This window comes from Eleutherodactylus coqui, chromosome 13 (assembly GCF_035609145.1).
Source record: "Eleutherodactylus coqui strain aEleCoq1 chromosome 13, aEleCoq1.hap1, whole genome shotgun sequence".
Lineage (NCBI taxonomy): Eukaryota > Metazoa > Chordata > Amphibia > Anura > Eleutherodactylidae > Eleutherodactylus > Eleutherodactylus coqui.
Window position 1 is genome coordinate 67404057 of NC_089849.1, and position 27291 is coordinate 67431347.

Below are 27291 nucleotides of genomic sequence, written 5' to 3' on the forward strand. Positions count from 1 at the left end.
CCTCCCTCCACACGTCCTGTCAAGCACAGACAGAACTCGATCCGGCAGCTCACTGCCCACGGGACATAACAGAGCGCCCCACAGAGAGGGCACACAGGGCTCCTCACATGACCGCCCCTCTCCGGGGCTCTCCACTCCTGACTCATCATCACCCACCCACGTGTCTCCCCGTTGACTTCCGCATTCGAAGTCCAGCCTCGACCACGCCCACAACCAATCAACCACGCCCATCCAGCTGCCTCGCTTCGGCCACGCCCAGAAAGTGCGTTTGTGTTGGAGTGAGCGGCCGGGCAGCGCGCGCGGGGAGCAGCGGAGAGCACTCAGGTGAGTGGCCTGCGGGCTGGGCGGGTCTTCGGACACCTGTGCGCGGTGTGGACGCTGCCCTCCACCTCCTCAACTGGACGCTAAGCTCCAACTCCGCTCGCTTCCCCTTCAGTTGTATGTAATCTATTGTTTCCTGTTATCAGCCAGCTCTCTATGGAGTTTGAGCCTCACTGATCTACAGTATTCGTGCACTTCTGCATAGACTATGGAGTTCATACTTCTCTATAGGCTTTGCTGTGATCCAGCCCCGTTAACCTATGGAGGAAATATGAACTTGTCTTTAAAGGGTTTGATGGTAGGATAAACTGATATATTGTGACACTTTGTAATATAGTTACTGTTCCAAGTTGGGGGGTTTATGATGTAACGATGTGCCATCTAGAGTACCCTGGATCATTTTGGGTGGGTGTTTCCTGATCCCAGTATTGATATGATGCCCATTAATAACACCCTATCACATGTAACAGTTGGCTGTTAGTCATGTGATGTCATTGCGCCACAATGGACCGCGGCAGGACGAAGGGAAATTGGAAAGGTGCATTTTGTTACAAAGTTTTTTTGGGGGGGGAACTCCTTTTTAAACTGTGCGTTCCTGTATATTAGGCAGTTGCAGCCGAGGCGTTATATATGTATGTTGGATACAGGATGCTATATGTACCTGTTGTCTGCTTGTGGATCCCAGGGCAGCGACCGCGATCAGGGGCTACACAAGGTAAACTTAGTTTACAGTGAAAACGTGTGTTTTCATATCAAAAATGGATTAAAACTTATGCAGAATATATAGTTTAAAAACATAAATGTATACTTAAAACGCGTGCGTTTTTTTTGTTTTACACGTTTCTTTCCATGCACATTTCTGATGTCAAGGTGCCGGTGCAGACGGACCCTCACTTATTAATAAAGGGGAAGGGGGGGGATGTTGATCGATATTTAACAATATTATCTATAATTATGGATGATATTTACGAATATACTACATTCCATCTTTAGGGCCGGCTCACACAGCGGTAAAACGTAAAAACGTTGCGTTATACAAGAGTGTTTTATGTATACGCTCGTGTGAGCCGGCCATAAAGATGGTATTTATTCTGGCAGTGTACAAGTATATGGCTGCATAGGAAGGCGGTTTTTGCACTGCGCATGACCGCGTATCTGACTTTTTTCTTTCTTTTCCCACTCTGTCGCTTAGCGACGATGCGTATAAACGCTGCACATACGTAATGTAACTGCGTATTGATAGCGTTTTTACGCACCCCCCGAGAACAATAGCGCTCCGTCATGCATAATACGCGGTAAAATACTGCGTTCTTTTTTTTAACGCAAGTATTATACGCAATTTTTTTAAAAACCGCTAGTGTAAGTGGATCAGTGAAAATCAATGCACCTTTATCGACTCCACTCGCCATGTCTTGCGTGAGTGAAGACATGCGCATTTGCTGCGTGCCACCACTCCGCTTTAATTATTTTGGCGTGTATGCACTTGTAATACACGCTAAGAACATGCTGACATTTTTTTCGTGCACACATTTCGCACGTTTGTGTGAACGGTAACATGGCGGTGTATAAGAGATTGGTACTGCGTATTACGCATGTGAAAACTGCATGCGTAATACGCAGTGACCATCCGCTCGTGTGAGACAGCCCTTACATGGGTGGCAGATACTTCACCTTGGACCTTCAATGACTCCATATAAATGAGCTGGGAGTGTTCTACTGGGTCGTTCCATACTTGTACCCTTCCATATGTGACTGCCTATATAGGCTGTGGCGTTGCCTCTGTAAGGGATTTTTCTCACTGGTCCATGAAATACGCAGCATTTGCGCAGACTGAAACTGCTTATTTGGTCGTCTTTGTGTTTTTTGGGAGGTTTTTTAGCGAACATATGCACTGCATTTTTCATGCTCAACCCCCCCCCCCCTCCCCCCACTAAGGTCCCATAAATTTCTTCTGCCGTCACGTCATGCCTAGATACTCCTATATCTTGCATAAGTATATGATCCCTTTGCCTTTAATGGGCAATTTTGCGCCAAATAGGACATGCTATGATTTTTTTTCACACATGGAAAATATGCACATGAAAAGCGCATATCTGAATCCCCCAATATAAATCAATGTGGCTTCTGCTGTCCATGTAGTAATATGGATCACATATCCGCCGGTGTGAATGAGGCCTGCTGGATAACTGTTATATGCTGCCGGGGGTTAGATCATACTGTTATGTCAGCTGCATCCTGCCTAGTCCTCCGTCTCCACATCCTATCGCTCGTCCTTTGTGTCTCTTATGCTCTAATTCCCCTTAATGTATCTCACCAGGCAGGGTTGGGAGTGAAGAGGTTAAGCCTAGGCGTGGAGTAATAAGTTTGTAGGTCATAAACGTGTTCCCGCCGTCCTGCGGCCATGAAATTCTATATGACAGCAGTGTATTGATTTTCTAGGATTATGAACTGCGCTGGCACAGCGATCCTACCGTATTATGGTCAGTAATTGGGGCGTAGGGTAGTAGGTTGTAGGACGCTGTGGCGCTCGCTGCTCAGAGGGGCGCACATCCTCGGTGTGTTCAGGAGAGTTTTTCTCACAAAACGACCCATTAAATATAAAATTCTGTGGCAAGATCCGCAGCATTTGCGCAATAGAAAGTCAAAATTCGCACCCCTTCCACATCACCTGACCAGCGGCGCTGCGCTCCCTAGAGGCCACTGGTGAAGGGGTGCGCTGACAGCACAAAGAATGGCAAGGGTAGGCTACATTCATACGGTCAAGCGCGACATAATATTCAATATTCAAAAACACCTCACTTCTGGGAAATTGCGATCTTCAGACATGTGTTTTTGATGCGCGTCACAAGTTAGAGCCCATTACTCTCTATGGGCGCGTAATCAACGCCGCCCATACACAATTACATTGCGTTTGGATGGCGTGTATATGCACCATTGTGAATTGACGCTGCAGGAAATTTTGGAAAGCAAGGAAACCATGACGGCGTGCGAGAAATACGCGGTCCTGCACAGTACAAGATCGCTTCCCTACGCGGTAACTGGCCGCATCACTGCCGGCTACACAGCGGTAAAACTTTGCGTGAACAAGGCAGGGTTTTGCGCATATGGTCGTGTGAGCCCAACCTATAGTTTATGGTATGTGTTTTTGTTACATATTCTCCTCCTTTCTTACAAACTGAAGGCAAGACTTCCTTGTAGCCAACCCAAAGTGATAAGATGCTGAAAGTATTTCGTATGTTGGTTTCAGTATCGGTTATCAGATGGTTTCCCTTATATGACTCAGCCGCTCTTTACACAAGGGCATCACAGACGCTCCTACACCTTATAGGCTGTTTTGGTCTTCTAGGACCAACTTTTTAGGGATTTTACCCTTGTGGGGGTTTTAATGCCCTATTTTTTTTTTTTCCCCATTCAGCTACCAAAATCACTTTTGCTTCGTTCTTTCCCCGTGACACACAGGGCTATTTTTTTTAATATCTCATTTTCACAGATTTTTTTTCTTGTTTTTTTTTTATTGGGGGTAAAAAGCTAAAAAAAAAAACCTCTTCTTTTTTTTAATATTTATAGTTGTATTTTTTTTTTAATTAGTATATTTACGCTAAAATATAGGAATGAGTTCCTCCTTTTGGGTCAGATGTTTTGATGTATATGATGTATAGTTTTGGATTACAGAGAGCGACTGTTTGGGTTGGCTGATCATTTTCTTTTTCATATTTTTAGGACTAATTCCCATGGGCGGATTTCCGCCGTGTATTACGGCGGAAATCCGCGGCATTGCCCTGCAGCTTTTAGGTTCTATTGAACCTAATAGCACAATGCTCACGGTACGGAATTCCACCGTGGAATTCCGCCCTGTGAATTCTTTCGTAATCACCCGCGGCATGTTCTATTTGCCGCGGGCGTACGCGCGGAAGGCTTCCATTGCACTCAATGAAAGCCGTCCGTCACGCTATGTTCCTCTGTGTAGCACAGCGGAAGATAGCGTGAAAACGCTTCCCCAGCTACCGCGTCATGTGATGCAGCCGATGCGTCACGTGACACTGCCAGCACGTCGTGCGGGACGTCGGGCCGCGGATCTGGAGGCAAGTATGGGGTCTCTGGGGGGGGCGTCATGACGGGCTCAACTGCGGTATTCCGCTTGTGAAGCCCATCACGGCCGTGGACATTAGGCCTTATTCTGTAATTTTTTTTACTTTTTTTGTAACTATTTTTTTATTTTTATCATATGGCCTCCCTGTTGTCATATAAGACCCCTGAGGACATTCTAATTGCCTTTATTTCACACTTTTTCACTGTAGCTGATGTATCCATAGGAGCCCCAGTTACAGTGGAGAACATCCCTCTGTAGTGACATTAATCACTGGTAGAGCTGATCAGGGTCTGCTAGGACCCTGCAGCTCTGCTGTAACAGGGGGACCCGGTGGTCATGTGATCAGCGGATCGCGTAGTAGTACACATTGAGCGCTATGTACCCGGGAAAGGAGAAGGCAGAAGTGGTTAAAAAACGCTTCTCCCTTCTCCTGGGGGTCTCTGCTGTGTTTAACAGCTGAGGACCCGACCTGCTTCTGCTTGATTGCAGGAACAGAGGCTTTAATCCCGCGCCGTACATCTATCGGCAGGGATTAAAGCCCAGGATCAAGCGCCGTATATTTACCGTGCTTGGTCCTTAAGGGGTTAACAGTCAATATAATCTGTATGCAGAGTAAACCCTCTATAGGCCCCCTGAACCTGAGTTAAGTGCCACTAAGACTTTGTTCACATAACATTTTTACATTGCATTTGGCTTATAAACTGGGAAAGTTCCTGACCTGTATGCCGAACATCTCGGTAGGGCCCCGTATACCCGACAAACCACAAAGAGTGTTTTGTTTGCTGGGCAAATACACACGGCTATACCTCTTTTCTTTAAGTCGGGCTCTAACAGGTGGATTTGTTTTGCGTATTCCACGATCGGCAGCCACGCGGACGATACGAGGTAGTGTGCGGCCATTGGAAGGCATGAGCTTTCGCAACTTAGCCCATGTGTGTAGTTAGGAATTACGTTTTCTGCGAGTGAAATACAAATTGCAGCATGCATTATTTTTGCGCAGATTCTGCACGGACGCCCCCCCCCCCCTTTCAAGTCAATCGATGCAAATGTCCCGTTGCCCATACGCAAATAACGTTGTGTATGAGTGGCGGAAAAGCTCACAACCTCAACAGTAAAGCCAGAATGCCGGACGATACGCTGTGCATAGTGTACATCCACGCGGAAAAGTGCTTGTATCCACAATGGATGGACGCATCCTGCCAAAATGTATATATTGCAGTCAGAGGTGAAATGTGTATATCACAGAGTGAGCATCGCTCTGCTCGAGTAACTGCATCCTCGTCCGAGTAGGCTCGGGTGGGCGGCAGTGGGGAGAGAGATCTCTCTCACTCTTCCCACCCTCCCCCCCCCCCCCCCCGCTACCCCACCTGCCCACCCTTGAGCATGCTCGGATGAGAATGCTGTTACTCGAGAAGAGCGATGCTCACTCGAGTAACTGCATTATCCGAGCGTGCTCGCTCATCTCTAATCGCAGTATAATTTTTCATTCCAAGAGCCTATAGTCCACTATGTCTGTATAGTGGCATAGATCAAATGTGTACGTCAGGGATGACTCCCAATGCACATCTCCGATAGAAGGCACAGATGTTATCAGAACACAGACTAAAGGCCCCTTTACACTGGCCGATAACTGGGAATGAATGTTTGTCGGATCGTTCATTCACTGCCTTGTGTGAAGGTGCTGGCATTCAGCAAATCCTCATTTTTCGGGAGCTCACAACTTTTATTCTGCACCAAAAATCATCTGCTCTTGGCAGCATTTGATTCTGTGTAAACAGGGAGGCGCTGCAGGCAACAATGAAACTGTATGTGCCGAGTGACCGTATTAATGATTGTTCGGGCACACACAGTTGTGCTATTATTGCTCTATGGAAAAGGACCTGAACGAGTGCCAATCAACTTTGCCAAAAGTTAATCTGTGGGCCCTTTTCCTTCTGAACAAGATATGCATGTAGCGCTTCAACTTCAAGTCACCAAGTTGTCAACTTGAGGACAAGTTTTTTATTTTGTGCTCTGTTGCATACCAAATGAGAAGTGAAGCAACTTCATTCAAAATTTCCCGTTTCCTCCATGTGTAGCCTGACTCATAGTGTACTTTACACAGAATGACTGTTATACAGGAGCAATGATCACTCACTGAATGGAGGCGGAGTGCATCAGAGATCTCTTCCGGCCAGCTGCCCGCCTCCATTCAGAATAAACAGGCAGTCCTTTATAGCTGAGCGACTGCCTGTTCACACGGGCTGACAGTTGGCTGGGTTTTTAGGTGAGTTACAAACTGCACGACTCCAACAAGTGAGTGACTCTCACTCACTTGCCCTGCTGAGTCCTGTGTTTACACGCTCCAACAGTCACCCGTAATGACTCTTGAGCAATTACTCGTGTCTGTCGGTCCTTGTGAAAGTACCTATACTCTATTTCATCCCCTACTTCTTCCTGCAAACCTAGCAAATGTACATTAGTAAATTATGAGACAAAGATTGGAGTATGGCAGCAGAAGGCTACATGGAGTTTGTTTGCAGCCTGTCACCATGGAAACACATAAATATGTACTGTAGCTGTATACCAAAAGCAGTGCGAATTTTTTAATCAATTTTTTTTTTCACAGTTGCTTCAGTTCTAATTTCAGATGCATTGGGGCGATAAAAACCATTTATTTGTGAAAGTGGAAATGCACTTTAGCCTGTTTTAACACAGTGTTTTTATTGACCGTTCCACGTCAACCATATCAAATCTCTGTACCCGCTGGCAGACATCACTGACTGCTCATTTGCAAGGGAGAAGAAGATCAGACATATTGATTTTTTTCTTTATCTTTTTCTTGTCGTTCAGCCCTGCCATGTGTGACAGCAGAAGTAACGATTTCTTTACTCACCCCCCGTCTCTCGTTAGATTGGGGGGGGGGGCAGGAGGGAATGGGTTCGGCAAAGCTGAAAGTAGGTGATAACTCTTGTCTCAACAAGTTTTATGCGGTTATCATGTCTGTGATTTGCTTTTGTAGAAACTTAAAGGGGTTGTTCCAAGATTGCAAGTTGTATCCTATCTAAGATAATAGATAACTTGTAATCAGTGAGGGATTCCTTGCTGAGACCCCTGCCGATCACGAGATCGGGGTCCCATGTTCACTGTTCTCACTGCGCCCCGTAGGAGGAGACTGAATGGAGCGCTGTCAGTTGTAGGGGTGAGAAGGTTGTGACGAGTTTCATTTAAAAGGATTGCCCAGGGCCATAAAAAGTTATTTGTTGCTCAGTTACAAATGAATTGCCCTTACTATTATCCCACAGCAGGATATTGGTGGAACGTTCATAGTACCAATATATTAGTAAAGGAGCATTCCCACGGTCGTCTACGTTGTGGGATATTGTTGGGGTTCTGTCACAAGTGTCGAAAAGAACACATCGCAGAGCAGACGTGGAAGTACGTGAGCCGCACTGGTAACTGCAAGGGCGCGGGTCGGAGCCCGCTGCGAGAATTCTGGCAGCGGGATCCAATCCGGCCTTTTGCAGGCGGCCTTATAGGGAAAAACATCCCCTGTAGAGACACTAGTCACTGGCAGAGTTGGTGAGGGTCTAGTATGAATGACCCTGTAGCTCTGCTATAGCAGGGAACCCCGGTGGTCACGTGACACCCCCCCCCCCCCTTTCCCGCCTCCTGTAGTGAAAGTTAAACTTTCACTTTCTAGTACACAGCGTTCATTGAGTGCTGTGTACTCGGGGAAGGAAAAGGCAGAAAGGGTTAACCCCTCCTGCCTTCTCCTCTAGGTTATCAGCTGTCACTAACAGAGGCAGCAGGCTTAAAATCCCTGCCGTAATTTTACTATCCGCGGGGCATTAAGCCCAGGACCAGGCGCCGTATATTTACCCCGCTTGGTCCTTAATGGGTTAAAGATTGGATCCATTCAACTGATCTGGATGCTGAACTTCCCAGATACCTGCTGTGCTCGCCAAAGATTTAAATAAAAACTGTGGATATTGGAGTGGGATAATGTGTGGTAAATCACAGACCCCTCATTGGATACCCCGTTTCCCTTAAAAGTCCTACTCCAAAAATAAGCCCTAGATACAATTAATAAGAAAAGTCAATTTAAATAGTGCCCAGGCAGCTATACATGTAAAAAAGTTAAATCTTTTACAGTCACAATTAATATAATATACTTACTAAAAATGGTCTTCTAATACATGTAATTTAAAGGGAACCTGGAACAGGTATGTACAGCACATCCGCATATGACTTAGGCTGCTTTCACACGCTGCAACAGCACTACAAAATACATGTATGTGAAGCCCATGCTTTCCAACGGGTCCTTCGCATTAGCAATGTAGGCTGCTACATTGCGAGAACACAATCGCGGCATGTTCTATACAGCCGCGATTTGGGTTTTGTTTGTAGCCCATGTTTTCCTGGGGAGAGAAGGGTCGAGCAGTTGGATTTCAACATGCCTGATCCTTTTGTTCTCTGAGATGAGCCACCGCCAGATTCGTTTGGCACTAGCTTACTCCCCACTGAGAACACATGTACGCTGTGCGTAAATGTGTATTGAGGGTTGGGAGGGATATCTGTTGGCTTATTCGGCCATCTAACATGCATGGTCATGTCTGGATGGTCTTAAGCCAGAAAACTAGCACAAACGCCATGTTGTGACTGATCAAGACACTTTTTCTGTTAAAGCATTCAACATTATGCTTACTTCCCATTATTTGGCGGCAGCCTATCCTGCCACACTGTACAGAGGATGCGTCGGCACCTGCCAGGCTCACAATCTTCTATTATCTCGGATACATGCATGCTGGTGCCAAATTCATTGGAAGTCATCTGGCCTCTGTATGTTTTTGGAACACGATAAGAAATTAAAGTACCACTATTTTGCCATGCACAGTGCTTATCAACTCTATGCAGACTTGGCTATGCTCAGGTTCAAAACCACAATGTCAGCAAGGCCATAGAGATATGGGACAAGTCAAAGTACCTGGGTCAAAGGCTGCAGGAGCTTCAAGCCTTACACCAAGCCATAATATAACATGATCTTAAATAGGCACTAACTTTCCACACAACTTCTCCTCTAACAGTCTATGTGAGTATCATCAATCTTGTAATCTGCTTACTTGCATTAAAAATGTTTGTTTGACCACTGAAAATCAAGTTTAAACTAGCTTTCACCAGAGGTCGTATTTGCAGTCTGCTCTAGTAAGAGGGGCATGGGGACGTTGCTAGTTACTACATGCAGCAGAGGGATGGGCATTCAGATTACAGCTGATTGGAGCAGGACTATGCAAGGCAGCATGTGTATTGTGATAGGCAGTCCTGGTCAGTACCATACTGGCCGACCTCTAGGTGGTCTACAAATACCAGTGTAGCAGAACAGTAGGGAATTCTATATGAAAAACTGAATTGACAGTTTTAACTGTGTGGAAACGGCAGCCAATGAAGAACTGTCTGTTTTTGGAATTTTTTTGAAAACTTAAGTACCCTTTAACTTTAAGTCTGTGCCTGCAGCCCTTGTTCTTCCAGGGTCTCTACAGGGTGGAGAAATAGGATCACGTTTATAAATGGCTTAAAGGGTTTCTCCACTTTGAAAAGTCTTTACTTATTAAAGCTTCTTTGATAATAAACTGATCATGGACTGTTCTAGCAGCACCGTCGATAATGTAATCTATGGGAAAACCTGCTAAAAAGTGTTCAACTTCCATACAGCGCCACCACAGGGGAATTTAAGCATTAGAGTTTCCATTCACATCAATATGTGATCTGTATAATGCAGGGCAGGTCCTCCAAAGCGAGAGATGCTCTTTGTAATTTCCCTACTCCCCCCCCCCCTCCCCTTCTTATTAACTCCAAATAATCCAATAGAACAATGAACTTTCTAACAATATACTTAAATGTAGTTCGGATACAAACTCGCACAGAGGTGCAGAACTTTCAAGGTTCACGGTCTGTCTATAGATGATCAATACATTTTTTTTTTTATATAGAGAACAGCGTGTTCGTTATCATCTTGTGAATGATTAACACCATTTTTTTAATTTTCTTTTTTTTTTGCCGCATGTTCTTTCCTGAGTTTGGGGGTTATCTTGGAATCCAAATGTCCTGTTCCTCCCCGTTTCCACGGTGACCCATCTGTTTATTTGCTGAAAATCTGTCACCTAGTATTCTACTGACTTAACTCCTAGTGGTTCGCAGTTTCAGAAGCCTACAATTAATATCTTTGTTGTGCCTTTATTCATGGAGGAGCAGGAAACGCTCTACCTCCAAAAATATTGTGGAATCGCAAGAGTTAATACGGATAGCTATCACAGCCAGGAAGCGTTCTTAAAGATTGGAAGACGTTGGCTGCCGGATGATGATGATAATCTTTGTATAGCGCCAACTTATTCCGCAGCGCGTAGGATCTTCCATCATCTTCTACGGTATCGGCTACGAGAGGACAACAGGTCAGTCTTGAAGGATGGTGTGATGGGTCTGTAGGGCCATGCTGGGTGGCACTGTGGAGGATGTCTTTGTATGCCGGGATCCTAAGATCGTCTTGAGATTTCCACAAGCCTGGTTTCACCCTTGGGTTTGTCTAGGTCTTGTGTACACATAGGGAGATGCTCGGAGATTTTGGCCTGGTGGTGTTTAGAGTTGCCCAGTTGGCTGATGCGTTGCTCCGTAATCCTGTGCCATGTTGGTTATACACTTGATATTGGGGGTATAACTTTGTATCTAGGTCTTGTATATAGGAGGCTATGGTAACAGATTTCATTTTTTTCCTCTAGGTAAACGTTTTTCCCGTAGCCTATAGATGGAAATCTCTGCAGTCTCATTGGCTCTTATCCTCCTTGGCGCGTCATATTTTACACACAGTATATTTACAAGTGAATTAGCTCTTATCAAACCCTCTTTGTGTGTTCTGTTTAATCAAGGTCTTGTTTAACTTGCCGTAGATGGAACTATTAACGATGTGAAGGATAGTAAAAGCTTCCATAGCTGTATTGATATAGTGACCATTCCTCTCCGTAGAGGTCTATGGACAGCTGTGCTCTGAGAACACAGCACTTACTGTAGTACTGTAGCATTGTCAGGGCTTTGTGTCGGTTATTAGTATGTTATAGCCATGCTTTATGTATTAGTGAAAGTGGTCTGGAAGAGCTAAAAGCTCGGGTGCTACTTGTCTGATGGTGATTTAGATGAATTCAAGTTTGACAGTGTTGGTGTTTTTCAATAAAAATTACTTTTCTTCAAGAACAGCGTTTCAAGGTACGCAGACCTCTTCATCAGACAGACAGATGTAAGGGCTCATTCACATGCGCTTAAATTTTGTGCATGTAAAACTGAGTGAATACAACGCATTGATTTCAATGGGTGTGCGCAAATACACAGGAAACCTGCGCATTTGCTGTTTTTAGTCACAAAATCAATGCAAATGTGTTTTTTGTTTTTGCTTTTTTTCAGCTGGGGAATGCACTGAGTACAAAGGCTGTCAATAGGCAGAAAAACACAAGGCAGCAATGTATTTTGGACCAATATATGCATAAACCCTAAGGATGTATGAGGACTTTTTTTCATTCATCTATATATGTGTAATCTAGCTGTCTGATGAAGGGGTCAGCTTGCCTTGAAACTCCGTCACACTTTCTGGTTTTTAAATAAAAGCAATTTTTATTAAAGAATGCAGGCCCTGTGAAATTTCATTTTAGTGACTATGCGCCGACTGGTTGTTGATGAGTCTTGGGGTGCTTTTAACATCGGACGATTTGTTGGGCAACAGAAGCCCGACAGGTTGTCCCAGCGATAATCGTTCCTGTGCTTTTACTCGGGAATCGCTGACTGAATGGAGGTGGCGCGGGGATCATTCTGGACCACCTACCTCCATTCACAGAAAACAGGCAGCCAAGTGAATGTCAGTTTACACGAATGATCCATCACTTCGTTTTCTGCATGCAGAAACTGAACGACGAATGAAAAGTGAGACTTCTCGTTGACCGTTTAGTCAGTGGATCGCAGGAATTTAATCAATTTAATCAATCATTCTATGTAAATGGACCCTCTCACAGAGCTTTGGTCCACCAGGCCGGCAGCACCTACTAACTTTTTCAACACGTTGTACTCGAGTCTATCTCTACCTTGAGGTTGCTCCTCTTCTTTCACCTTGTGTATGAATCAGTTTGCCCACTCACTGTTTGACTCATGTGGCGTCATGCGCTATGATAGTGCTTAACGTTTAATCATTTCTAAGGACCAACTCTTCTTAGAACCGCTTCAACTCAGTGACTTGATCCCCTTTTTGTAATATTTATGTACACATTGCTCTGTTTTTTTCTTTTGGAATGGTTGTGTGGTGTGGACAACCTTTGTCCACTTTGCTCGCCTTTCAAAATCGCAGCTCTTCTGCACGTGCTACAGCAACCAAAACAGTAGGTGTAGCACGTCCAGAAACAGCAAATGAAGCATTATAGGGTGTTCATTGGTTTTATTGACATTTGGGCCTACAATACCACACCTGGCCACTACATAATGTACAGCGCTATCTGCTTCCTGCTCTGTACACAGTGATATCTGGCTCTGCAAGCATCTGATCAGCCAGGATCCCGAGTGGTGCAACCCAACTGATCAGCTATTGATGACCTATTTTAAATAACAATGTGGGAATATGAAGATAACTGGAAAGCAGCGGTGGTGCAGGTCCACAAAAAAAGATACTAAAGTTCAGTTTGACGATTTAGATGGATGTTTGGAATAATGGCAATAAGTGGAAACGGAAATTTTGAAAACTTCACCCAGTCTCAGGAATACCCCTTTAATAAGGTAATAGCCTTTAAAAAGTCACCTTGCATCCTTTCACCAGTGTCCTTTAAATTCCTTATCAGTCTATGCAGGCTTTATTTATTGCAACAAGAAAAGCACAATTAAAGGTGTTTTTTTTTCCATAGTGTTTTTATTTTGCAGAAGTTTCTAAAAAAGCACCTATTGCTACAATCGTAACAGCCCATATAACGACGTTAACATGTTAATTAAACATTAAACGCGTAATAGCAAAAGTGCAGAATTATTTCTCCCATCAAAATCAAATAGTCTAACTTTTCAAACTACTTTTGCTAGTTATCGCTTCGGCTGAAACGTAAGCACAAGTTGCTTTTATTTAATTTAGAGGTTTTTGTGATGAAAAATCCCTCTAAATTGTCCGCCACTAGGGGTCTCCCTTCTAATTTGCTGCCTACTTTCTGTTGGCAAGTGATGATCTAGTAACAGATAACAAGATGCATACCAGAAAGTAAAGGAGGGTGACGGCTTATGCTGCCCATAGAAGTCTATAGAAAGGTGAGGTGGGAGTAGGGAGAAAATCAGCCCCACACAGAAGTGTGATAAATGTAGGATACACGTGATATAATAACCTGAAATGGTGTTCCTCAAGTACATACACGGCAGCTTATTCTGAAAAGTCAGGGAACAATGTGTGTGAGGCTGCCTGTCCACGGGCATTGCTGTATCCTGTGGCCGATCTCAGCAGCCCGGGAGCAGGAGCCATCAGATGGATCTCCGCTGTCAGCCTATCTGACAGAGAGGCTGACCGTGGAGAATCGCGGTAATTCACAGCATGCTGCAAATTTCTGCCCGCAAGCAACGCTATGGAGAGCTTTTATTGTGTTCCCCCGCGGCCGGATTATTGCTGTGGGGAACGCAATTCAAACCCGCCTGTGGACAGGCACCCTAAGGCTGAAAAAAAAAAAAAAACAACCAAAACATATGTCCATCCAGGTCAGCCTATTACCCCCCAATATTGATGGGGAGGAAGGCAAAAAAAGCAGTGAGGTAGAAGACAATTTTCCTCATTTTAGTGGGAAAAAAATTCCTTCCTGACTCCAATCTGGCAATCAGAATAATCTCTGGATCACTGACCGCTCTGAAGTAATCAGTGATTATAATATATAATATTGCATCACTCAAGAAAGGCATTCAGGCCCCTCTTGAACTCTTTTAGTGAGATCACCATCACCATGTCCTCAGGAAGAGTTCCATAGTCTCACTGCTCTTACAGTAAAGAACCCCCTTCTATCCTCTGCATCCCCTATAGTTATGCCATCATGGGAGAGATCTGTGTATTGTCCCCTGATATATCTATACATAGTGATTAGGTCGCCCCTCAGCCGTCTTTTTTTTTTTTTTTTTTTCTCTCTAATCTAAATAACCCCAGTTTTGATAACCTCTCTGGGTATTGTAGTCTACCCATTCCTTTAGTTCACCTTTGAACCCGCTTGAGCTCTTATATGTCCTTCCTGAGTACCGGTGCCCAAAACTGCACACAATGTCCCATGTGTGGTCTGACCAGTGACTTGAAAGAGGAAGTACAATGTTCTTGTCATGTACCCCTAGACCTCTCTTAATGCACTCCATGATCCTATTTGCCTTGGAAGCAGCTGCCCGACATTGGTTGTTGCTGTTAAATTTACAATTAATTAAAATCCCCCTTTTACTCAGTGTTTCCCATGGTTTCCCATTTGGCATATAATGGTGACATGTATTTCCTCTGCCCATGTGCAGAACCTTACATTTATCCATGTTAAACCTCATTTGCCACCTTTCTGCCAACTTCCAGTTTTTGCAGATCTATTTGCCACTGTATACTCTTAATTACTTTACTGTGTTATCTTCTGCAAATATTGATTTTACTGTTCAAACCCTCCACAGTGTTAATAAATATATTAGGCTTTAGGCCTCATACACACTTGGCAAAATGAGCCGCGAATTCCGCACTTGTCAGCAGGCGCGGGCGACCCGCTGCTCAATGTGCCCATTTATGTGTGTGGAGATTCCTCTCTATGCGCACCAGCAGATGTTATTTGCGGCCACTACGTGCCGAAATAAAATCGCAGTGCGCTCTGTTTTTAGAGCGGATACACTGGGACGGCTACCATTGAAGTCAATGAAAGCCGTCCCTCTCGCGGCACTTCTGCAATGAGCATTACAGAAGTGTCGCAGATCCGCCTCATCGCCTATACTGCGCACAGAAGAAGACGTTTGACAGGTATGCAGGGTCACAGGCAGCGGGCGCGTGCCTGTGGCCTTTATACGGTCTCTGTAAAGGGGTTTATTTACAAAGAAAGGGCCCATAAAGCTACATCAACAGAAAAATAAAGTTCCTACTCTTGGAATGCAATGACCTAAAAACGTTTTTTTTCCTTTTTTTTGCCGTAAAGTATTTTGCCTATTGTGCAAAGGTAGTAAAACATAGAAAACGCATACATCTTTGCTATTGCTCAAATGATACTTTCTCATAGAATAAAGGTAACATGTTATTTATGCTGCCTGATGAATGGTGCAAAATGTAAAAATGCTAAAATCAATAACAGGATTGCAGTTTTTCTTCTACATTCACTCTCAAAGTATTAGTAAAAGTTAATATGTAAAGTGGGCTTGAAGGGGTTAAAAGTCGTACATACAAGCACGTGTTAATGCATCTAGAAAAGATGGTTGGAACCACTGTGCAGCTATAATGGCTGAGATGAGTAGCGGATATATGTTGCCTTTTTGTAGTTGACAAAGATCATTCAGACTCACTTCTCTGTTCCTTCAGACATTGACATTTGCCTATTACTGGCTGGAAGTAATCATGCTTAGCATTTAGCAGACCTGATACACATTGCAGAATTGTTGTCTGTCTGTAGTGGGTGATGCCATGTGGCTCATTGTCTTTCCAGGATTTGGGCAGTGCCAGGGACACTGGCTCCTTTCTGCCTTCCCCCGCTCCATCTGCGCCCCCCTTCCCCTATCACGCACTTGAGGGTGTGAATAAGAGGCCATTGTAAAGGAGGGGGCTCTGACTTGGAAGGCTTCCCCAGTATGTTCTTCAGAACAGTCTGCTTCATGTGAATCCCAGCTGGAGCAAACAAGGCGTTGGCCTCTGATCGGAGGCGCAGAGACAGTAGGGCATGACCCGTGCTCCTAGACAGTCTGCCTCGAGCGTCGTCCTTGTTGGTTGGACATAGTTCAGTGTCTACATACTATTATTTTGTCTGTGGCTTTTTGGTAAAAGACTAGAGTCTCTGCCACCATTTAAATGGGCATATAAATATATTTTCTAGTTGGACGCTGGGAAAGATGGGATTTTTGCGATCGGAGAAATTTTTTAAGCAGATTTTTCTAACCATATAATTAATAAATATAGGATAAATGAAATGCGTTTAAGCCATGCTCTGACTAATTAGGGGGAAACAACTTTAAAGATCTGCTGCTACTTTGTAAGTGACCACTGGAGACCCATAAAGTGGTTGTCCGGTTACAAAGCAAGTTTTTAAAAGTAGGTCCAATGCTGTAAATATAATAGAAGCAGACGTACGTGCCCGACCTCAGACGTGGCGATCCAGTGCTGCAGCCCCACGGTCCTCTGCCTTGTTAAATGGACATCACATGACCTCTACAGCCAATCAGAGGCCGCAGCATGTCTGTCCTGAACTCCTGGCATCATGGAGAATAGTCCAGATGTCAGGAGAATAGTCCGTTACTCTGCGGCCTCTGGTTGGTTCGTTTCACAGCAGAGACCAAGAAACCCGCATGGTTGCAGCACTGAATCACCCGGTCTAAGGACGGGCAAGTACCTCGGCTTAAATGACTTTAACAGTGTTAAACCAATTTTTAAAAACTTATTTTGTAACCAGACAACCCCTTTAAGTTAAAAATTAATTTGTTTTTTTATCTCCGTTACACAATGACTAGGCTTTACTCATGTAAAACTGGAAAACCCCTTTTATTCTTAGTGTTCCATGAGACTTCTCCTATTCTCTGACTGCACTTTCCCCTACTGTGGCCAACAGAAGCAGCATTGTAAGCTTAGTGTGACAATTTATGAGTTATGGAAATTCTCAATAGCTGACCATGAAAACGCAGTCAGTCATCCTTGCAGCTCATACACACATCACTCTGTGCTATCTAGGAAATGTATGGAGCTGTGCAATACCAGCCACAGAAGTCTAAGGGTGGGCACACAAGTGGCAGATCAATCTGCCCTACAGGTGGAGCGTGAATTTTGCTACGATTTTAGGATTCAGGATAAATTTATTAGTACATGATGGCTATTCAAATTGAGCAGGCTGGATCCACTAGACTCGGTGGCGCTCTGTTGTAGCTCATAGGATAAAGATCCCTCCTATGGTGTCCATATACACTAATGGCGTATATGGTCAGGAGTTGGCTTTATGGAACAACTTTTGACTTGCTAGTTCACAAAACAAATTAAAAAGGTCTGAAGACTTTCCGAGTACTGTTGTACCTTGACGCCACCGGAAGCTAGGGGTTTGACAGGGCTTAGATGGAGGCACGCGCCTGTCAGGTCCCTAGCTCCCGATTGGCTGGTGACCCTGCACAGCTCAGAGGCAGAGTGCACCGTTGAAGGAGTTTGTGCTGGGATTTAGGGTCGGGGTAGTTTAACAATTAGGCTTACATTATTAGCTGTAAATGCTTCCATGTGATTGTTGGCCGGCATTTACATGGAAGCATTGACACCTAATAATGTAAGGCTAACTGTGAAACTAACCCTCTATCCCAGGCAAAAGTCACTGCACGCTCCTAGGACCTTGCCGCCCGTTTCCCCTGCAGTCAGAACCCCAGCCGCCCGTCACCTCCTGCCGCCACTGGCAGGACCTTGCCGCCCTGGTCATTTAAGTCCCCGCCTCCCCCCACCAGCGCGGCCGACTCGGCAACTAAGGCAGAAAGGAAGGGTGAGTGGCAGGAGCTGAGGAGAAGCCACAGCGAGCACCAGGGTTGGGAGAGAGCACGAGCAGAGGACAAGCCATAGCGAGCGCCAGAGTAACTCACTGCAGTCGTCAGGGAACATTTCTCTGCAGCCCAGCAGAAGACACAGCGCCAGAGGGTTGAGTGCAGCTAATTGGGCACTGGGGGTGTGACCTGGCTGTCAAGCTCCCTAACACTTGGCTACACCCACCACTTCCGGTGGCGTCAAGGTACAACAGTGCCGACTTTCCGTACCCATTGTGTGTGTGTGTATGTATGTGTATATATATTTTGTTTCCTTATCTTGTGGCCTTGTGCAAATTAAACACGAAAGTTCAAGTTTCTCCCAACTATTCTGCACTCAATACCCCATAATGACAAACTGAAAACAAAATGTTAGAAATCTTTGTAAATGTTTTAAAAATAAAAACTAACATTTTGCATTAACATAAGTATTCACACCACGCACTCAGTACTTTGGGCTAATGCCCACGAACGGATTTTCACCTCGATTCACGCACTGTAAATCCACGGCAGAATACCGCTGCCATTAGGTTCTATTGAACCTAACAGCTCAACGCTCATATGCATAATTCTGCTGCGGATTTCTGCCGCAGGAAAAAAATTGTGGCATGTTCTAAATCACTGCGTTTTTCCGCCGCGGGAGGTCTCCATTAATATAGTATTATTGGAGATCTCGGGATTTCCGCAGCGGGATTACGCAGTTGCTTGCGGGCACTCGAGTTTTCAAACTCTGTACTCCCGCAATCCTTCAGTGAGCGTGAGGCCTTAGTTGGAGCACCTTTTGCAGAGATTACAGCCTCCAGTCGTCTTGGGTAAGATGCCACAAGGTTTGCATTTGTGGATTTGAGGATTTTCTCCCATTCTTTTCTATAGATCCCTTCAAGCTGTCAGATTGGATGGGGGCCGTCTGTGGACTGCCATTTTTAGCGCTCTCAGAGATGTTTGGGTTTAAGTCAGGGCTTTGGCTGGGCCACTCAAAGACCTTCACAGAGGTTTCCCTAAGACACTCCTGTCATATCTTGAGGCCCATTTACACTGGACGATTATTGCTAAAAAAATCACTAATTGGCGATCGTTTTAGCGATAATCGGTGCGTTTAAATGTGCGCCCATCGTCAGCTTTTCGGCTGATCGTTAAAATCAGTCCAACATAAAAATTGTCACTCATTTTTATGAGTAGTTCTCCACGGGGAGTGCTGATAGCATTGTTTCCCCATGGAGAACAAAGGATCCGAGCGCAGATAATAGCCTCAGGCTATTAACTGCCTTCATAGAAGGCTTCATTTGCATACCTAATTGGTATTTAAGTAGCTGAGTTCCTACTTAAATACCAATTAATTTTTATGCAAAATGATCGCTCAAAGCTTTCACTCAAACTGTCATTTGAGCGATCATCTGTGTAAATGGGCCTTTAGCTGCATTATTTGGTCTTGTTTTAAGGTGAACCTTCTGCCCAGTCTGAGGTCCTTTGTGCTCTGGATCAGGTTTTCATTAAGAATACCTCTGTACTTTGCTCCAATCAGCTTTCCATCAATCCTGATCGGTCTCCTTGTCCCAGCCACCGAAAAATGCCCCCACAGCCTGATGCTTTACTGTAGGGATGGTATTGGAAGGTGATAAGCGGCGCCTGGTAACCTCCAGACACAACACTTAAGGCCAATTTAGACATCAACGATTATCGCTCAAGATGTTGCTCAAGCGACTTTTGAGCGATAATCGTTGCCATTTGCAGCCCAAGATGATCGCTCAAGATGAACAATCACCTTGCGCTACTAGCAGAGGATGCAGAAGAGAAGCGAGGTGTCCCCGCTTGTCTTCTGCATTCAGCTGTTCCCCACTCCGAGCGCCCAGTTGTTATACAGCCGAGCGCTCGGAGCGGAGGATGCAGAAGACAAGTGGAGTGTTCTCGCTTGTCTTCTGCATCTAGATATTTTCTGCATGGAGCGCCTGGCTGTTATACAGCCGAGCGATCCGAGCGGGGTATGAGGAACAGAGCTGGACCGCTCTGTTCATACCCAGCTGGTCATCAGGAAGCGGGATACAGCTGAAACAATAGTATCAGCTGTATCCCGCTGTGAATCCCTGATAAGGCTCATCGTTGTCTTTCAGCACGCTGAAAGACAACGATGAGCGATGGCATAACGAAAACTGCACGATGTCAGTGCAGTTACACACAACGATTATCGCTCAAAAGACGGCTTTTAAGCGAATTTTGAGTGATAATCGTTGTCTAAATGGGCATTTAGAATTGAGGCCATAAAGTTTAATCTTGGTTTCTTCGGACCGGAGAGTCTTTTCTCGCAGTCTGAAACACCTTTAGGTGATTTTTGGCAACCTTCAGGCAAGTTTTCCTGTCTTACTGAGGAGAGGCTTGTTTCTGGCCACTTTGCCATAAAGCCCAGATCGGTGGAGGCTGCAGTGATGGTTCACCTTCTGCAAGTTTCTCCCATCTGCACCCAGGATCTTTGGATGCTGCCACAGAGGCCATTTGCTTCTTGGTCAACATTTACCAAGGCCTTCCTCTCCTGATTACTAAGGTGGTGGGCCAGCCAGCTCTAGGAACCGTCCTGGTTGTTTTACACTTCTTCCATTTAAGAGTTATGGAGGCTGCTGGGCTCGTGGGAACTTTTTTTTTCTTGTAGTCTTCTGTGGATCTCTGAGCTCTACAGGCAGTTCTTTCCTCTTCATGGGTTTTATTTTGGCTCTGATATGCGTTGTGAGCTGTGAGATCTTATGTAGACAAGTCTTTCAAAATGACGTCCAATCGACTGAATTTACCAATTGTAGGTGTAGAAACATCTCAAAAGTAATTATGGTTTGGCTCACACGGCTGTATGCCGGCATATCGCATGGCAGCGAAACTACTGCACACAATAGCGTATCTCTCACATGCTAACATGCGCAGTCTGTTCTCAGTTTGTCGTTATGGGGTATTGAGTGCAGAATGATGGTGGGGGAAATGCATAGTTTTTTTGTTTTATGCACAAGGTCGCAACCTAAAAATGAAATAAATGTAAAAGGTCTGAAGACTTTCCAGACTCAGAGTATGTAGGGGTGTGTATTTCATATATTATCACACCACCTACATACATTGTGTTCGGAAAGTCTTCAGACCCTTTAACTTTTTTTTTTTTTGCACATTGTGTTATGTTGTGGCCTTGTGCAAAAAAAAAATAAACATATTTTTCACCCATCATTCTGCTGTCACTTCCTTCAGCAGTATATATAATTGTGTTTATATATAATATGCAAATAAGGAAGCGCCACCTATTGGATAGCCGCATTTCTGTACATCAATGTCCAACCCTTTATACAGGTCTTTATAACAATGATTGGGAATTAAAAACCAAGCCAGAATCCATACACAGATGGCTGTTTTGGGGGGTTTTGACCCTCATCAGTGCGCAATAGGATTCTGGCTTGACTAGTGAGAGGCCTATGGATGTGGGTCAGGAGGGGTATCATCATGGAGAGCACCTAGAAAGTGAGGGAGGAGACTTATAAGGCTATGCATGCTCCTCTGGGAAATATATGTAAATAAGGAGGATTGAACCATACCTCTGCAGCGCCACCTATTGGATGGCAGTATTCCTGCAAATCAATGTCTGACCCTTTATACAGGTCTTTCCCAATCATTGTTATAAACTTGGTTTTCAATTACCAATCATTGTTGCAATCAGCTGTTTATGTATTGATTCTGGCTTGGTTTTTAATTCCAAATCAGTGTTATAAGTCTCACTCACCAGCTAAGTCACACGTCAAACACAAGGCCTGCGGGCCGAATCCACACTGCCATTTCATATTATGAAATGCTAAACTGCCTCCCCCTTTCCCCCTCCCCCTTTCCCCCTCCCCGCAAGGGGAAGGGGCGGAACAGGGCAGGAGCTTAGCAACTAGCTCCCGCCCTCTCTCATTGCAAACAGCCGGGAAGGGGGTTGGGAGTTTAGCAGTCATGCTGCTAAACTCCCTCCCTTCTCCGCCAGCTGTCATAGGCTCCCATAGGAGTCTATGTAGTCGCCGCCGTATTCCGGCCGGAAAAGTTAGTTCCAGAACGATCTTTTCTAGCGGACGTAAAAGCGCCCAACCAGAATGCGCACCATATGCATTATCTTGGCTGGCTGGGCGCTTTTACGCAGTGGAAAAACGTCGTCCTGAACTGAGGGTGGCGTATAATGGCCAGCTGTGAAAACAGGGCCGATGTACTCCTGTGTGAAAGAGCCTTGAGTGAGCCGGCCAGAGGCCAATGGGGAGGGGGAGAGGTCACTATTACTTGGACTACTATGGGGGGGGGGCACCTTTTACTACTGTGGCCAGTATAGGGGACACAATTACTATTGAATCCACCACGTGCCATTGATGTGAGAGATGAACGTCTGCTATGACGGTGCGCGAGGGATAACGGATACGCTACAGTGGAGCAGCTCGCCATGAAAATGAACCAGGGGGAAGACAACCAGCCTGTCTAGCTGCTGTTTAGGCGGCACATGGTGGTTACTCAGGATATTAGCTGGTGGTTATAATAATTTGATAGTGTTTTATCATAAGTATTTTGTACTTCAGGCCGCCTGTCCACAGGTGTAGTGTTTCCCTGCAGTGGATTTCCGCCGCGGGAGAATGCTAAAGTCACTGCAATTTTCCACAATAAACCTATCATTATGGCGATTTTCCGCTCGTGTACATCGGGCTGCGCTTTTTATCCTATGGAAAGTGTTCATTGTGTTACCCGCGTGTGGATTATCGCCGCAGATAACGCAATGATATATCACCTGTGGACAGGAGGTCTTAATGTGCAGCATGTAGTGGGTGGGAGACTCTGCCCCTCAGGAACTTTAGCGTTGTTATCGGACCACACCAGTACCGATCTGATGACCTCGTTGCCAGGTGCCAAATTGGTAGATATGGAAGCCCGTGATGAGAAGATTTGCTGGCAATTATCTATCAATAGCATGAAATCACTCCATGTTATGTCAAGACACTTCTCCATGAGAACTCAATGAATTCTACTTTATTATCAACATTGCCAACTCTTATACAGGAAGAATGGGCGTATCCAAATGTTGCCTGGTACAAAGATTAGAGTTACGTAGTTTGACTTATTGACATCTACCAAATATTCCCAAAGCTCTTAAAGGGGTTGTCCCGCGAAACAAAGTGGGGGTATACACTTCTGTATGGCCATATTAATGCACTTTGTAATGTACATTGTGCATTAATTATGAGCCATACAGAAGTTATTCACTTACCTGTTCCGTTGCTAGCGTCCTCGTCTCCATGGTGCCGTCTAATTTTCAGCGTCTAATCGCCGGATTAGACGCGCTTGCGCAGTCCGGTCTTCTTCTTTTCTGAATGGGGCCGCTCGTGCCGGAGAGCGGCTCCTCGTAGCTCCGCCCCGTCACGTGCCGATTCCAGCCAATCAGGAGGCTGGAATCGGCAATGGACCGCACAGAAGCCCTGCGGTCCACCGAGGGTGAAGATCCCGGCGGCCATCTTCACCAGGTAAGTAAGAAGTCACCGGAGCGCAGGGATTCAGGTAAGCACTGTCCGGTTTTCTTTTTTAACCCCTGCATCGGGTTTGTCTCGCGCCGAACGGGGGGGCTATTGAAAAAAAAAAACCCGTTTCGGCGCGGGACAACCCCTTTAAGGCTCGTCTCAGACATAGAAATGACCTAAGTCAAGATATTGCTGTTGTATTTAGACAATAGTTCTATAATAATTGTGTGTCTTCTCTGTTAACATAGCTCAGCCTTATTTAATTTGTCTGTTGACTTCTTATCTTAAAATCCTAGTTCCCGGCACTACAAAGCATAGATTTTAGTCTTCTATTTGAGGGCCAATAGTCCAATACAAGGTAAGAAACATACACGTATGGCATTCTGAAACTTAACACTTTATATTCCATGACAACATTGTTTGACACTGTAGGGGGCAGGCGTACCCTTCCCGATTTGGGAGAGGAATAGCTGGCTGGTCTTTAGTACTGGAGCCCAACAATTGATGACTTCCTTTTGTTAGTGTGACCAGAACTGCTAGAGAGAAGAGCTAAATGGGGTGGCAACATGGGCAAGACTAGAGCAGGGGGCACGGAAGATCCCAAAATATTTTCTTTTCCGTCCCTGGTAAATCTTATGTCTCTGGGCAGTTTAGAAGTACCTATAGGCAATGACTAGACATTATGTGGACATTTGTCTGTTCTGTACAGTAGAGGATTAATCTTTTCCCCTCCATGTGAATTGGCTCTGTTTTTGTAAGGACGTGCTCTGTTTCAAAGCCAGAGATAAAGCAGTATTTCTTCTATTTGATGTCATTTGACTGGTGGGTATGAGATCTGCTGAGGTGAAGAGCTGACGGCTGACAGTGATGGTTGTGAAATAATCCTGTATCTGTCATCACATGATACGGCTGTCATAACTTTCTCTAGAAGTCACGTAAATATTTCACTCCCTCGGCAAGTTACAAATTGTTGTTGGGGAAATTCTTCATAACTCGCTCTGTAAAAGCGCAGCTTGACTTGATGAGCTCATTTATAATTGCAGTCTGTGACGTGCCCCCAGGTTCAAGGTAGAAAATTGAATTATTAGCACTGTTTCTATTTTTGAAGATGACCAAACTGTATAGTGCAGTCTCTGGAAGAGTATTATAAATTATAATCCGATTTGGACGCACTGCGGTAGATTTACTAATCCCGTCTAATTAGGCAGTACAAACTTGGACGAGACATTCTGAAAATGATCTATCCATAGGGGCTCGTACTGGACCACGGATCTGGAGTATCTGTAGATTGGCTAGTCTTACTTTATAATGGTTGGCTTAGTTGACGCCACATTTTATCGCAAAAATCACGTGTAGGATATGTGCAAAGTGTAACACACAGGGTTGCCCCTTTTTCAGACACGTCGAAAGTGTTCACAAGTGGCTAGAACACTTTACAAATATGGCGCAAAGTATGTAAGACTGTTCTGTCTCTCAATTTACACCAGAAATCAGATGAATTTTTAATAGTAAATAGCCCATGCTGAGCGTTTGGGCATCCACTTGGCAAATTAGTGTGAGTAAATGTAAAGTTATAATAATCTGCATGCGTCAGACTAAGGGTCATCGTAGACGAGCCGATTATCGTTTGAACGAGGGAGTGACGTCATCGTTTCTCGTGCAGCCGGTTTATACAGGCAGATACGTCATTGGTTCATTCCAATAAGAATTGTTCAGTCTTTCACATTCACTGTATTGAGTGAATGACAGAATGAAAGAGCGCTGCTTAAACCAAACGATAAGTGAACGAGCGAACAATGATTTTTCTGCCTACATAAAATGAACGAAAAGTGAAGATTAATGTTCGGTGTTCAGTCGTTGGCTCGCATTTAGACCGAATGATTATCGCTTTTTTTTTTTTCCTGCTCATTTAAAGAATAATCGTTCCATCTTAAATCACCTTTAGAAGCAGTTGGTCAGCAGGAAACTGTCGAGTGTTAAACTGGTTTTAGAGACCATTTTTATTGATGACCTATCCTTAGCTGATCGGCCAGGATCTGCCATTTGGAACTCGGACCAATCGGCTATTTGAGTGACCACTGTCACCAGCAAAACACACGGGTTGGAATCAAATTACACTGACCCCTGTGTAGTGGCCAGCACTGGTAATTGCAGCTACAGGTCTCATTGATTTTAATGGAACTGCACCTACAATTACCAGTGCTGGCCACTACAAGGGTTGGTGTGACCTGACTCCGCTCTATACCCTGTGTGTGTTGCTGGTGACAGCGGGCATTGGAACAGCTGATTGGTCTGGGTCCCAAGTGGTGGACTCCAGCCAATCAGCTACTTATGACCTATCCAAAGGCGACGACTCCACAAAGCATTGGTATGGCCTCATGTGGAATGTGTTCAGATCTTGGCAGTAATTCGTAGAAAGGATTTTGTAGAGTTAGGAAAGGTACAAAGAACAGCAACTAAGGAGCATGGAGGAGCTTAATTATGAGAAAAGCTTAAAAGAATGACATTTGGGTCTGGAGAAGACATCTATGGGGGGGGGGGGGTAGTGATTAGCCTCTGTAAGTAAACAGAACACAGTGAAAAGTTTTTCCATGTAAAATGCCTTCAGAAGACTGGGGGGGGGGGGGGGCATTACTCTTCTGGAGAAAAAAGGTTCAATCATCAGTCAGTAAGCTCCTTTACAAGAATAACTGTGAATTTGTTGAATAGCCGATTTTATTTATTTTTATAAGACGGCGTCGATACATTTCTACTGACTCAGACTTCACCAAAACAGGATTTTGACTCAGAAGACATGAGTAATAGACGGGGCTCTCGAGTCTAAGGAATACATTTACTGTATTAAAATGGTAAAACTCAACCAAGTTTGTTTCAATGTAAACGTGCAACAAATTCTCCAATTAATTATATATATTCATACAAATATGGTTGTTGGCATTGGCTGGCAGAAAAGCTATTAGGTTCAATGGAACCTAATGGCTGCAGAACTCCGCCGCAGATTTATGCTGCGGGAACCGCGGTACAAGTCGTGGGCATTTGGCCTAAGTTTTATCACACGTCCTATGTGAAAAAGTCTTAGGCTGGGAAAATTGTGGAGTCAGAGGTTTGGCTTTCCCACATTTCACGGCTCTGGTAATTAGATGAAGGCTTAAATTCTTAAAACAAAATAGCATCAATATTTATGGAAATATATCATTCTTGCCTTGAATGTTGATCCAGTCTAACCAGCACTAAGTTCTGGGAAGAATTTTTTTTCCCCTATGGCGCACATTGGCTTATGCCCTTATTGTGGGTGGAGGGGGTTACCTTTGCATAATTGTAGGGAACCTGAGTTATAAAGTTTGCCTGTACCACTTCCCTACATCCACATCCTTTCCCTTCTCTTGGTTGAAGGTCATAGACAGGTTTTTTTTTATTTTTTCCCAATTTTAAATGGAAAGATTATAATTCCAAAAATCATTGGATCACGTAAATGTGAACGCTAAACGTTCAATGTAAACATGGCCAATGATTGAGCGGGAATTCGTTCGCATCTTTTTCCATTTTATGCACGCGTAAAAATCATCGCTCCCTCATTGTGCGTGAACGGCAATTGTTTAGATGTTTACATTTACTGTACAGTGAATGTGTACGACTAAAGAACGAACAAAACCGTAAACATTTCTC

The 27291-nt window shown here is 44.6% G+C and overlaps 1 protein-coding gene across 1 annotated transcript in view; it reads left to right on the forward strand.

Annotated features, from left to right (window-relative positions):
* The first annotated feature begins 241 nt into the window (after positions 1–241).
* Positions 242–27291, forward strand: part of RHBDF2 (rhomboid 5 homolog 2) — a 73356-nt gene continuing 46306 nt past the window's right edge. Inside the window, exon 1 of the mRNA XM_066588136.1 lies at positions 242–324. The gene's annotated coding sequence lies outside the window, so the exon portion shown is untranslated. The remainder of the gene's footprint in view (positions 325–27291) is intronic.